This window comes from Pelodiscus sinensis, chromosome 15 (genome assembly GCF_049634645.1).
Source record: "Pelodiscus sinensis isolate JC-2024 chromosome 15, ASM4963464v1, whole genome shotgun sequence".
In the NCBI taxonomy this organism is placed as follows: domain Eukaryota; kingdom Metazoa; phylum Chordata; order Testudines; family Trionychidae; genus Pelodiscus; species Pelodiscus sinensis.
Window position 1 is genome coordinate 39,671,651 of NC_134725.1, and position 14,225 is coordinate 39,685,875.

The following is a 14,225-nucleotide window of genomic DNA, read 5'->3' on the forward strand; positions in this document are numbered from 1 at the left end:
GGCTAGCCGAGGGCTGTGCTTAAAGGGACCCGACCCCCACCCCAGACAGACAGTTCTCAGGGGTGCCCGCTTGCAAACCAGTCCTGGCTTGGATTGCCCGGACTACCCACACTGGGCACATCACAGCACTCGGCCATCAGCCCGGCTGCACTTGCCGCAGGCTGCCATCTGGGGAGAGGGGGCAATTGGGGGGCTGCAGGAGAGCTTCCACCCCCAGAAGCCCGCAGAGCCAGCCCAGTCCTCCCCATCAGGGGCTCGTGCCCCATTCCTCCCTCACCTCCTTCCACTTACCCTTCCCTAGCCCCTCTTCTTGATGTACAAAATAAAGATAATGTGTCTTCCAAAATGGAATCTGTCTTTATTGAACAAAACTGGGGGAGACTGTGAAAAGGAGGTGGGAGAGGGGAAGAGAGAGGCTGGGAGAGGGGAGGGCAACTAAAATGATCAGGGGTTTGGAACAGGTCCCATATGAAGAGAGGCTAAAGAGACTGGGACTTTTCAGCTTAGAAAAGAGGAGACGGAGGGGGGACAGGATAGAGGTCTCTAAAAGCAGGAGTTGGGTGGAGAGGGTGCATACAGAAAAGTTCTTCATTAGTTCCCATAAAGAAGGACTAGAGGACACCAAAGGAAAGGAATGGGTAGCAGGCTTCAAACTAGTAACAGAAAGTTGTTCTTCACAAAGCAAAGAGTCAACCTGTGGAACTCCTTGCTGCAGGAGGCTGTGAAGGCTAGAACTAGAACAGCATTTAAAGAGAAGTGAGATCAAGTCATGGAGGTTGGATCCATGGTGTGGTATTAGCCAGGGGGTAGGAGTGGTGTCCCTGCCCAAGGTTTGTGAAAGGCTGGAGAGGGATGGCACGAGACAAATGGCTTGGTCACTGTCTTCAGTCCATCCCCTCCAGGGTCCCTAGGGTTGGCCGCTGTCGGCAGACAGGCTACTGGGCTAGATGGACCTTTGGTCTGACCCAGGACGGCCATTGTAAGCTCAGGGCTCAGGGTCGGGGGTCTCAGTGGACCCCCTTGATTCTCTTGCACACCTGCTCCTGGGTGGCCAGGCTGGCAGCTCTCCTGCCCTAGACGGCCACTTTCCTGTGCCTAGTGCAGAGGTCATGGACGAGGTCCACGATGTCCGCACTAGACCAGGCGGGTGCCTGCCTCTTGCGGTCCCGGGCAAGCTCCTGGGAGCCGCCAGCCTGGTCCCGGGAAGAGGGGGAGGGCTGGGGGGCATCGGGTGGGTGGCTCGATCCATGCCAGGTGCAGGGTCTGCTGGCTGGGTGCTGGCAGGCTTGCACCTGGCACGGGCACCGTAGCCAGCCCGTGCCCTTTTAAGGAGTCCAGGTCCGGGAGGGGGGCAGACGAGTTTCCCTGGTGTTGGCCAGAGTGGCCACCAGGTAAACCTGGGGAGGGCTAGCCTCCCACTAGTTCGAATTAAGGGGCTACACAGCCCTTAATTCGAACTAGTAAGTTCGAACTAGGCTTAATCCTCGTGGAATGAGGATTACCTAGTTCCAACTAAGCGCTCTGTTAGTTCGAACTAACTTTGTAGTGTAGACATACCCCCTGTCCCCTCGTGCAACACCCTATCCCCTGCTTCAGCACCCACTGGCACCCTGTCCCCTGTCCCCACTGGCACTCCGTCCCCATCCCGAGAACCTTTCCCCAGTCCCATGTCCCCTGCTCCCATCAGCACAGTTGGAGCCACATTAGTGAGGCTTGGAGGAGGGAGAGGGGGAAAGGGATTGGAGGAGTTATTTTTTTGCATCTGACTTGTGTGGCCCCAACTGACTTTTCTTGGGTCAGTGATCCCCGACTCAAAATAGGTTCCCCACCCTTCTCATAAATAAAGACAATGCTGAAACTTTTTGTGTTTGACATAATATTTTATTTAAAAGTGAAGCCTGGCTAATAAATTCCCCCATCTGGCCGCAGCATCATAACACTCCTGTACCACCCCCTGACCCCAAATCTGAGCCTATCATACACTGGAACCCCCTGTCCTGAGCCTCTTACATCCCCAAACTCCTGCACCCCCACATCCACAATCTTCTGCCACAGTACTTCAGAATCATCCACACACTGCAAATCTGTGTCCTGAGCCCAACATACTCCCAACCTCCCTGCCCTGAGCCCCTCACATACCCCAACCCAAACTCCTGCACCCTCATATGCACAAGCCTGTGGCTTGCTCAGCACCCCAACCCTCCACGTGACCCCAACACTCCACAGTCTGGAGCCTCCTTCCTGAGCCAGCATCCCCTTGTCCACCTCCTCCTGCATCCAAATTCCCTCCCAGAGCTCGCACCTCTCACCCCTTCCCACACCCAAATCCCTTATTCCCACCCCAGAGTCATAGAATCATAGAATACTAGGACTGGAAGGGACCTCGAGAGGTCATCGAGTCCAGTCTCCTGCCCCCACGGCAGGACCAAATACTGTCTAGACCATACCTGATAGACATTTATCTAACCTGCTCTTAAATATCTCCAGAGATGGAGATTCCACAACCTCCCTGGGCAATTTATTCCAGTGTCTGACCACCCTGACAGTTAGGAACTTTTCCCGAATGTCCAGCCTAAACCTCCCTGGCTGCAGTTTAAGCTCATTGCTTCTTGTTCTATCCCCAGAGGCCAAGATGAACAAGTTTTCTCCATCCTCCTTATGACACTCTTTTAGATATCTGAAAATGGCTCTCCTGTCCCCCCTCAATCTTCTCTTTTCTAAACTAAACAAACCCAATTCCTTCAGCCTTCCCTCATAGGTCATGTTCTCTAGACCTTTAATCATTCTCGTTGCTCTTCTCTGGACCCTCTCCAATTTCTCCACATCTTTCTTGAATGCAGTGTCCAGATTTAGACACCAGGGGCAGATGACCATTTCACGGCCCCCCCTTTGCCATGGCGCATGCGCAGTGACGCCATGTGCATGCGCGATGGCGCCACGGCGCATATGCGGGGCATTTTGAAGCGCGGGGCCCGGGGCGGCCGCCCCTTTCGCCCTGCCCTATATCCACCTCTGCTGGACACAATACTCCAAGTGAGGCCTAACCAGGGCAGAGTAGAGCAGAAGAATGTTTTTTCGTGTCTTGCTCACAACACACCTGTTAATGCATCCCAGAATCATGTTTGCTTTTTTTGCAACAGCATCACACTGCTGACTCATATTCAACTTATGGTCCACTATAACCCCCTAGATCCCTTTTTGCCATACTCCTTCCCAGACAGTCACTTCCCATTCTGCATGTATAAAACTGATTGTTCCTTCCTAAGTGGAGCACTTTACATTTTTTTTTAATAAGCAATTCTACCATTTTTTCCTTCTTTGGTTGGTTACATGCTTCTATTGACTGGCTAATCTTACATTTGCTTTTTATTAAATAAATACAACTAAGTACATTGTTTAAAGAGTTCTGAGCCTCCATGGGCAAACAGCCTGACAGCACCACTGCATTTGTAGAAATCTTAAGAAAAAGTCCAAGCAAGTATTGAATGGGATTTCTCCATTGGATTTATATAATCTGTGGATGGCAGGTTATCTGGGATTTAGTTTGTCCTTGTACCCACTTCACTTATCCCACATCCCACCATATCCTTCTAAACCAAAACAAATGCCTGAAAATAATGTTAGACCAATCTGTTAGCCAAGTAGAGTATGAAAGCAGAAATGTGCAAGACTATTGTAATGAAAGAAGTGAAACCCAGTTGTGTCTGACTCCCAAACAGCCAGGTACAAGAGTCCCGTTTGGTTTTGTTTTTTGTTTTTTTAAGTAGAGTGTTTTGAAGATATATTAATCTCTCTGTTCTTTGGTATGGGATAGGAAGTGGGGAGGGATATATATTACAGAGCCCCTGAAGAGGTGTTGGAGAGTATGTTTTTTGTTTCTGCATTTGTATTGGCTCAGAGTTCTTCTTAGAAATCAAGGTTCCAGTTCGGGATTGCAGCTCTTTTCAGGATAGCAGATTAAACATATGGTTTAGTTCTTTGGAAGCCAAGAGGACGCAAGCATGTGCTTGAAATTAAGTTTAAACATAAATGCTTTCCTGAATCAGGGCCCTAATAAATAACCATACATACATGTGGGGCACAGTGCTATGATATAGGAGCCCACGGAAAAAATTCAGTGGTGATGGTGACTACAAGAAGTACAAAAACTTCTCTCCTACCCCTCCAAAATTCAGGCACAATGTGGAGCATGCAGTAGGCCAGGTTCATTCATAAGGCTGTGGATCATAGGTTGTGCCCTGGTACGTTTTTATGGTCTGCATAGGTCTTGTTGAGGAAAGCCATACAAGTCTGTGGTGGAGAGTTTGAAGTGACATCTCCAAAGCCACTAGCAGAGGTACATCCTTGTGGGTAAAGATCAGGAGCTCTACTCGTAACGGTCACTTGTCATGCTGTGTGGCCTTAGTGAGGTCACTTCACCTTTCTGGATGTCTGGGAAAAGGCCATGACAGACATTTAAGGATCAAAAGAAGGCTGTACAGCTGGACTCATTCTTGGTTCCCAAGAGCTTTGGGATTCCCAGGGTATATCTACACATAAAAGTTAATTCAAAATAACAGCCGTTATTTTGAATCAACTTTCTTAGCATCTACACAGCCAAACTGCTATTTCGAAATAAATTCGAAATAGGGGAGCACTTATTTTGAATTTGGTAAACCTCATTCTACAAGGAATAACGCCAAATTCAAAAAAGCTAATTTGAAATAAGTGCTGTATAGACACTTTTCAAAATAGGGGGCCTCCAGACTTCCCAGGGTGCCCTGGTGGCCACTCCAGCCTCAAACAAGAACACTCCTCTCCCTCCCCTGCTTCCCTGGAGCCCTTAAAGGGGTAGATTCTGGCCACAGTGCCTGTGCCAGCTCCAAGCCTGCCAGCCCAGAGCCAGCAGTCACTGCCCCGACCCAGTGGCCCCAAAACATGAGCCAGCAAGCCACTGGCAGCCAGCCCTCCACTACTCCCCAGGAGCAGGCTGCCAGCTCCCAGGAGCCTGACAGGGGCTAGAGAAGGCGAGCGCCTTCCTGGTCCAGAGTGGAAATCAGGGTGGACCTTACTTAGGTTTGGGGGGGATGCCTCCAACATCTATGATCTCCGCACTCAATGGAGGAATGCGGCCATCAATGGCAGGATAGCTGCCAGCCTGGCCACCAAAGGCTACATGCAAACCCAGGAGCAGGTTCGCATGAAAATCAAGTTGGTCTGGCGAGACCCCCCAACACAGCCCTGAGCTTCCCCTCCCCCTTCTTCCCCTTGCTTCCCCCTTCCACCTCCCTCCTCCCAGGTTTCCCCCTCCCCTTTCTCACCCTCTCTTCTCCCCTCTCCCACCCTTTCTCCGTCCCTCTCCCACCTCCTTTTTCCAGTCTCACCAGTTTCATCCCCTCACCCCAGTTTTTTTAAATAAAGAGAGTTTGTGTTCATGAAAATACGTGCATTTTATTTGACATCAGGAAGGGGGATTGGGAGGGTAAGTGGAAGGATGTGGGGGAGGAATGAGAGACCAGGGAGGCTCTTAGTGCTCCTCAGGGTGGAAGCTCTCCTGCAGGGCCTCCTGGATACTGACAGCCTGCCAATGGACCTCCTGGATGGCAGCCTGCAGAAAGTGCAGCCAGGCTCCTAGCAATGCGTTCATGAGAATCACCAGAGTGCCCAGGGGCAACTCCGGCTCCGTGTTGCAGAGTGCCGTGGTGTCCCGAGGGAGGGCAACCCTTTGCTGTCCCTCATCAAGGTAGGTAAGCAAGCAGGGAAAGCTGAGAACCGGCTGCCCGGGGTGGGGGTTCCTTTAAGCACAGGCCTCAGATAGCCTCAGGCAGCAGCCACACAAATAAACTCCTGACCTGATGCCCTGCTGGACCTGGTTCCAGCCGGCCTTAAATGCAATTCAGTGTCCACTCGGTGTGGACACTAATTCAAAATAGCAAAACGCTATTTCAAAATGCATTTTTTGTGAAGACGCGTTATTTCTAAATAAGCTATTTCAAAGTAACTATTTCAAAATAAGATATTTCGAATAACACTTTAGTGTAGACATACCCCCAGAGTTTATAATCCCATAACCGAGTGGGCATTTCACAGCCACTATCCCTCATTAAAGCACCTCACATTGGAATGGTAACAAAGCATGGTGAAGGAGCAGAAAGGGAAAAGTGTGGGGTGGAGTAAGGAAGTGTCCAGACAACAAAAAAAAGTTTCACAACAAAATGCATTGAGTTTGGTTGGCTGAGCTTCTGGGGGCCACAATTTTTGGACCTCCACTGAGGTCCTCTACACTTGCAGGGTTCACAGGACCCCCGTGCTTGCTCACACATCCCAGCCACACCTCTAAACTTGACTGAGGCCAGTACTGTAAATCACTAAGCTTCTCCTGCAGTGTAATTCTCTTTCTAGTCTCCAGGTGCGGCGTCAGCTCTGTCCAGGGTGAGCTCTCCCTGTTTGTGCTGCCTAGCCTTACATCTGGAAGTGAGGTGATAGGAAAAGAAGAGACAGTGAGCTGGAAAATGGATGCTCAAGTGGGATGGATAGGAACACTGTTATGGAAGCGGAAGGGCTCAGGGTTCTGCCAGCCTGTTCTTCAGTTGTTTGTTTTGGTTCTTGGGTGAGTTCATCACAAGACAAGAGATTTGCAACTCCAGTCTAGGCTGCAAGGAAGGGAAGGCAAGGAAGTGTTCCTCCATGCATTGCCCAGAAGGGAAGACATCCGATGCCCCAGCCTGTGTGAAATCATTTGAAATGTGGGTGGAACTTTCACCATGGGACATGTTGCTGGTGCTAGGCAGCTCAGGGATAGATCCTGCTTTGCAAAGGGCCCTCTCTCTCGCAGCAGGGAGAGGCTGAATCCAAATACTTAACTGCTGTTTTGATCTGGTTCATTTGCAATGAACTTTGCATGCTTTAGGGCCTAGGCATGGCTTCAAAGATGGCACAGATAATCCCCCATCATGCAAAAGAAATCACATGTAACATCCCAGGTGGGCACACCTTGGCTCAGAGAGAATCACAGAGAACATGGCCAAGGTTTGCTTTGACAAATAAATTGCTAATGCTCAGGTTTTTAGCATGACTTCTGCCATTAACACCAATGTCTAAAACTGCTTCCCACTGCCATGAAGTCAAGATCTGCTATACAGTGCCAGGAACAAAATTTTACTGAGTTACAAAGGGCCTCCAGTAGGATTCCACTTTCCTGGAGGAATGTAAATGTCTCTTTTTAGAAGGAAATTGCTTTGAAGTTACTATTTCCCTTGGTTTGACAATAATCTGCTTAATGTCTTGTGTTAAACTAATTACAGGCTAATTACCTGCTTTTAAAATAACAGGTATTTTAATTGTTGCCGGGTTAAACAAGTCTGTTGTAGAAATAGCTTTTTACACATACAGCCTTAGTTTACCAAATGTATAGGGAACCTTCCACTATTAAGTAATGTGCTGTACAATAGTCAAACATTCCCCATGTCCCTAGTTAATGACACTTTTCTCCTGCTTCATCTGCCCCTCTTTCTTGTCCTGTTCTCCCTTGGTGGCTGCAAGATTACGAGTCTGCCCTTCTCCACTTGTACCTCATTTGCATCTCTCATGCCTAGTTCCTCACAAGCACTCATTTTCTCTTCCCTCATTTCTATTTCCTTTCCAGCTAAGTAGCTGTCTTAGCTGGTGTCAGAAAAAACCAACAAGGAGTTCAATGGCACATTAAAGATGAACAAATGTGTTAGGGGATAAGTGTTCATAAGATACAATTCACTACTTCAGATTCTCGAACAGAAAAGAAAACTACAAACTTTCTTTTCTTTCACCTGAAGAAGTGTATTTTATCTCACAAACTTTATGCCCTGATAAATTTGTTAGTATTTAAGGTGCCTCCAGATTCCTTATTGTTCTTCCCAGCTAAGATTCCTCTCCACCATCCTTTGCTAACATCTCCTTCCTAGCCCCGTATGTGCCTGTACCTGATGCTCCCTCAGCATGTCTGCCTTACCCTCTGGCTGTGTCTAGACTGGCCAGTTTTTCTGGAAAATCAGCAGCTTTTCTGGAAAAGCTTGCCAGCTGTCTACACTGGGCGCTTGAATTTCTGCAAAAGCACTGATGATCTCATGTAAGATTGTCAGTGCTTTTCCGGAAATACTATGCTGCTCCCATTCGGGCAAAAGTCTTTTTCCAAAAGACTTTTGCACAAAAGGGCCAGTGTAGACAGCACAGTACTGTTTTCTGCAAAAAAGCCCTGATGGCAAAAATGGTGATAAGGGCTTTTTTGCAGAAAACCGCGTCTAGATTGGCCACGGACGCTTTTCTGCAAAAAGTGCTTTTGAGGAAAAGCATCATGCCAATCTAGACGCGCTTTTCCAAAAATGCTTTTAACGGAAAACTTTTCCGTTAAAAGCATTTTCGGAAAATCATGCCAGTGTAGATGTAGCCTCTGAGTTTTCCTTGCATTTCCCCCTGAGTTTTCCTTGTATTTCCCCCTTAACTTTGTGACTTTACAGCAGCATTTCAAGTGCCTGAAATCTCTCTACTCCATCTTGTTTTTTGATGTATTCATTTTCTGGTTTTCCATGTGTTTTCTCCAGGCGGCAATGTTTCATCTCCAGTCGCAGGGATAATTAGGTAATGATTTATAGGAATGTGGTGGTTAAAATGCATTTGTAGGAGAAGGTTTCCAACCTGTTGCAGAGAGAGTTATCAGTGATTATCACAACAATCAGTAGATGACTTTCTAGCACCTGTTCCAAGACCCCGCAGAGTGGAGTAGAGACAGTGATTTATATCTTTTTGCACAATACCTACTAATACACTTTAAACAATTTCTGCAGGGGCAGTACAAGCATAGGAGTAAAGAATATCAACCATACCTACAGCGGGGGGAACTCTACCCTGGGAAGCTGAGCCACTGAAATGAATTTGGGGGTTGTGGGTAAATCAGTTGAACACGAGCTCTTGTCCATTCCACACAGTTGTCCGTGTCTCATGTCCAAGGGCATGCTGGTTAGATTGGTGCCTGCCTGGGGCAGAGACACTGGGGATGATAGAGACACAGTGGAAAAGCTGCCAGCTCAGGGTATTGGCTCCTGGGAACAGCAGCTCCATGTTCAGCTCCTTTCACTGCTGCAGTTCCCAGGAGAGACCTGAGGTTCTGTAGGCATGGTGACCATACAAGCTAATACAATCTTGGATCTCAAGCAGGAGTAAAGAGGTAATTTTACCTTTCTGTTTGGCACTGGTACAATTGCTTCTGGAATATTGTATCCAGCTCTGAAGTCCACAATTGAAGAAGGAGGTTGAAGATTGAAGAGGATTCAGAGAAGAGCTAGGAGAATAACTCAATCACTACCTTCAGAGTAGTTATCTTGTAGTGATCATGTCAAAGAGCTCAGTCTGTTTAGCTTAAACAGTAAGTGAGGGGTGACTCAGCCACAAAAATTTAATAATGGCATCTTCAGATGAGCAGAGGAAGGCATAACATGATCGAATGTCTAGAAGTTAAGTATGGCCATACTGGGTCAGACCAAAGATCCCTTTAGTCCATTATCTTGTTTGCTGACAATGTCCTATGCCAGGTGCCCCAAGAGGGAATGAACAAAACAGGGGATCATGCATCCCTGTCACCTATTCCCAGATTCTGACAAATGGAAGGTAGGGACACCAATCCTGCCAAACTAGTTGAAGATAGACAAATTCAAATGGGAAATAGAAGAATCCTAGAACACTAGGACTGGAAGGGACCTCAAGAGGTCATCGAGTACAGTCCCCTGCCCCCATGGCAGGATTAAGCACCATCTAGATCATCCCTGATAGATGTCTGTCTAACCTGCTCATAAATATTTCCAGAGATGGAGATTCCACAACCTCCCTAGGCAATTTATTCTAGTGTTTAACCATTCTGATAGATCAGAAATGTTGCCTAATATCCATCCTAAACCTCCCTGGCTGTGTGGCAAGGGCCCCTCTTCCCCAAGCCACTACTGGGGAGGCCTCCTGCCCTTAGCCCCCCAAGTTAGGGTTTTGCAGCAGGTCTCAGTGGTAGGGAGCCCAGGCCAGGAGCCCACAGGCTCCCTCCTTTGCTGCCTTTACCTAATGCTGGTCAACCTTGTTCTCTCCAGTTTCTTCCTCTCTGCCTCTCCACCACCTTCCTTTCATCCTCTCCCTCTCCTCCCCAGCCTCTAACTGCTGAGGCTTTTAAAGGCCCTCAGACAGACAGCAGAGAAGTCAGCTGGCCCCAATTTGCCTGAGCCAGCTCCCTCCCAGCTGCATCTAATTGTGCTGCAGTTCTCTGCTTTTCTAACAGGAGTTTTTCCCTTTTGGCAGCAGCTCCCTGGCCTGACCCTGTCACAGCTGCAATTTAATTGAGCCCATTGCTTCTTGTCCTTTCATCAGAGGATAATGAGAATAATTTTTCTGCCTCTACCTTACAACACCTTTTTAGATCCTTGAAAGCTGTTATCATGTCCCCCCTCAGTCTTCTGTTTCCCAAACTAAACAAGCCCAATTCTTTCAGTCTTTCCTTATAGCTCATGTTCTCTAGACCTTTCATCATGTTTGTTGTTCTTCTCCAGAACTTTTCCATTTTCTCCACTTCTTTCATGAAATGCGGTGCCCAGAACTGAACACAATACTCCAACTGAGGCCTAACTAGTGCGGAGTAGAACGGAAGAATGACTTCTCGTGTCTTGCTCACAACACCTCTGTTAATGCATCCCAGAATCATGTTTGCTTTTTTTTTTTTTTTTTTTTTTTTTGCAACAGCATCACACTGTTGACTCATATTTAGCTTGTGGTCCACTCTGACACCTAGATCCCTTTCTGCCATGCTCCTTCCTAGACAGTCGCTTCCCATTCTGTATATGTAAAACAGGTTGTTCCTTCCTAAGTGGAGCACTTTGCATTTCTCCTTATTAAACATCATCCTATTTACCTCAGACCACGTCACCAGTTTCTCTAGATCATTTTGAATTATGACCCTATCCTTGGTATCTGCAAACATAACAAGTGTACTCTGCACCATCATCTAAATCGTTGATGACGATATTAAACAGACCCAGTCCCAAAACTGACCCCTGCGGAAACCTCCCTTGTAGAATGACTGTGGGCCATTGATATCTACTCTCTAAGGGTATGTCTACACTACAGCGCTAATTCGAACTAACTTAGTTCAAATTCGTTAATTCGAACTAAGATCATTCGAACTAACAGATCCAGACTAAAAAACTAGTTCGAATTAGCGTTTTGCTAATTCGAACTAGCATGTCCACATTAAGTGGACCCTGAACCGCGGTTAAGGATGGCCGGAAGCAGTGCCGGCAGGGCAACAGATGAGGACTTAAAGCGTGGAGATGCTGCCTCAGGCTAGCTGAGGGCTGTGCTTAAAGGGACCTGACCCCCACCCTGGACAGACAGTTCTCAGGGGTTCCCCGCTTGCAAATCAGTCCTGGCTTGGAGTGCCCTGAGTGCCCACACTGGGCACATCACAGCACTCGGCCATCAGCCCGGCTACACTTGCCGCAGGCTGCCATTTGAGGAGAGGGGGCAATTGGGGGGCTGCAGGAGAACTTCCACCCCCAGAAGCCCGCAGAGCCAGCCCAGTCCTCCCCATCGGGGGCTCATACCCCATTCCTCCCTCACCTCCTTCCACTTACCCCTCCCTAGCCCCCCTTCCTGATGTACAAAATAAAGAAAACGTGTGGTCAAAAATAGAATCTCTCTTTCTTGAACAAAACTGGGGGAGACTGGGAAAAGGAGGTGGGAGAGGGGAAGAGAGAGGGTGGGAGAGGGGAGGGCAACTAAAATGATCAGAGGTTTGGAAGAGGTCCCATATGAAGAGAGGCTAAAGAGACTGGGACTTTTCAGTTTAGAAAAGAGAAGACTGAGGGGGGATAGGATAGAGGTCTCTAAAAGCATGAGTGGGGTGGAGAGGGTGCATAAAGAAAAGTTCTTCATTATTTCCCATAATAGAAGGACTAGAGGACACCAAGGGAAAGGAATGGGTAGCAGCCTTCAAACTAGTAACAGAAAGTTCTTCTTCACAAAGCAAAGAGTCAACCTGTGGAACTCCTTGCTGCAGGAGGCTTTGAAGGCTAGAACTAGAACAGAGTTTAAAGAAAAGTGAGATAAAGTGATGGAGGTTGGGTCCATGGAGTGGTATTAGCCAGGGGGTAGGAGTGGTATCCCTGCCCAAAGTTTGTGGAAGGCTGGAGAGGGATGGCATGAGACAAATGGCTTGGTCACTGTCTTCGGTCCATCTTCTCCATGGTCCCTAGAGTTGGCCGCTGTCAGCAGACAAGCTACTGGGCTAGATGGACCTTTGGTCTGACCCAGGACGGCCATTGTAAGCTCAGGGCTCAGGGTCGAGGGTCTCAGTGGACCACCTTGATTTTCATGCACACCTGCTCCTGGGTGGCCAGGCTGGCAGCTCTCCTGCCCTAGACGGCCACTTTCCTGTGCCTAGTGCGAAGGTCGTGGACGAGGTCCACGATGTCCGCACTAGACCAGGCGGGTGCCCACCTCTTTCAGTCCCGGGCAAGCTCCCGGGAGCCGCCAGCCTGGTCCCGGGAAGAGGGGGAGGGCTGGGGGGCATCGGGTGGCTGGCTCGAGCCATGCCAGGTGCAGGGTCTGCTAGCTGGGTGCTGGCAGGCTTGCACCTGGCACAGGCACCGTAGCCAGCCCGTGCCCCTTTAAAGGGTCTGGGGCTGGGAGGGGGGCACATGAGTTTCCCTGGTGTTGGCCAGAGTGGCCACCAGGGAAAGCTGGGGAGGGCTAGCCTCCCACTAGTTCGAATTAAGGGGCTACACACCCCTTAATTCGAACTAGTAAGTTCGAACTAGGCTTAGTCCTCTTAGAATGAGGTTTACCTAGTTTGAACTAAGCGCTCCGCTAGTTCAAATTAAGTTCATACTAGTGGAGAGCTAGTCTAGCGCCTATAAAAGTTAATTCGAACTAACATCCCTTAGTTTGAATTAACTTTGTAGTGTAGACATACCCTAAGAACAGTTATCCAGCTAGCTATGCACCCACCTGATAGTAGCCAAATAGAGTGCAAAGGTGAGGGCAATTAACCATTGGAGCAACTGGTGGATTCTCCATCACTGACCATCTTTAAATCAAGACCAGATGTTTGTCTAAAAGATCTGCCTTGGGAATTATTTGAGGGCCGTTCTTTAACTTGTGCTTTACAGAAGATCAGAGGGATGTTCATAATGGTCCTCCTCGGAAGGAAGACATTGCAGCATTGAGGCCTGAATGAATAAAGAAATGATCAAGCTGTGAATTCAGGGCTTTATACCTCCAATGAGTCCATTACAAGGTTGTGGCTTTCTTAATTACATGAAGGGAATATTCCCAAATAGAGGATGAGTTTCCTTCTTGCACTGTTCTTTACCACTTTCAGTGAAAGGATCTGAAATGAATCTCTAGCACATGCATTCTTTGTGACACCATTTTAGTATTTCCACTGCAAGATTCGTATTTTTTTTCAACATGAGTGACAATTAACATAAATAATGTGATTGTTCCACTTAAGATAATTTAACCTGTCGTTAGTTTTGTCATACAGAGATCTGCAAAAAATGAAATCACTTCCACTGTTTTGTTTTCATGCTGGGAAAACTTTACGTTTTCCCCCTTTTGGCACAGTTAATGATGAGTAGGTTTCCGTGAACAGTTTGGGAACATTTGCCTGAAATAATTTATTGCCAAAAGTTTTATTACTTTTTGTCCTGTGCCATCCAGGTTTGCTAACAACTACAAGAGGACCCTATTTGAACACTCTATAAGCCCCTGGTATTCCTCCTGCAATGAGGTGTAATGGTAGTCTGAATGAGGGGCTTTAGTTCGAACTACCTAGCCTGTGCCGCGTGTAGCCGCGGGCAGGGAGTCCGAACTACCAGGCATTTAAAAATAGCGGTGCCTGGGAATATGCAAATGAAGCCTGGGATATTTAAATCCCGGGCTTCATTTGCAAGTTCGAATGACTACATTAGCCACCCTAGTTCGAACTAGGGTGGTTAGTGTAGAAATACCCTTTTATACTACAAGTGCCTCTGCTGGTGGACACATGTGTGTTCCAAAGGAAGAGGAATCTCCCTTCCCAAGGTCTCTTACTTCGCCTCTTCATATTCCATCTTTCTTCTTTTTCCCCCTCATGCAAGAATAGCCACACACTGGATTATCACAGCTCCATATAGAACCATAGAGCTGGAAGAGACCTCAGGGGGTCATCGAGTCCAGCCCACTGCCCAAAGCAGGAC

General features: G+C 47.9%; 1 long non-coding RNA gene across 1 annotated transcript; it reads right to left on the bottom strand.

Moving 5' to 3' along the window:
• Nucleotides 1–8,853: 8,853 nt before the first annotated feature.
• Nucleotides 8,854–10,125, bottom strand: LOC142818405 (uncharacterized). The gene is made up of 3 exons (XR_012895891.1): nucleotides 10,057–10,125; nucleotides 9,189–9,292; nucleotides 8,854–9,001 (listed from the first exon to the last, which is right to left on the bottom strand). It is a non-coding gene; the product is annotated as an uncharacterized LOC142818405 (long non-coding RNA).
• Between the last annotated feature and the right edge of the window lie 4,100 nt (nucleotides 10,126–14,225).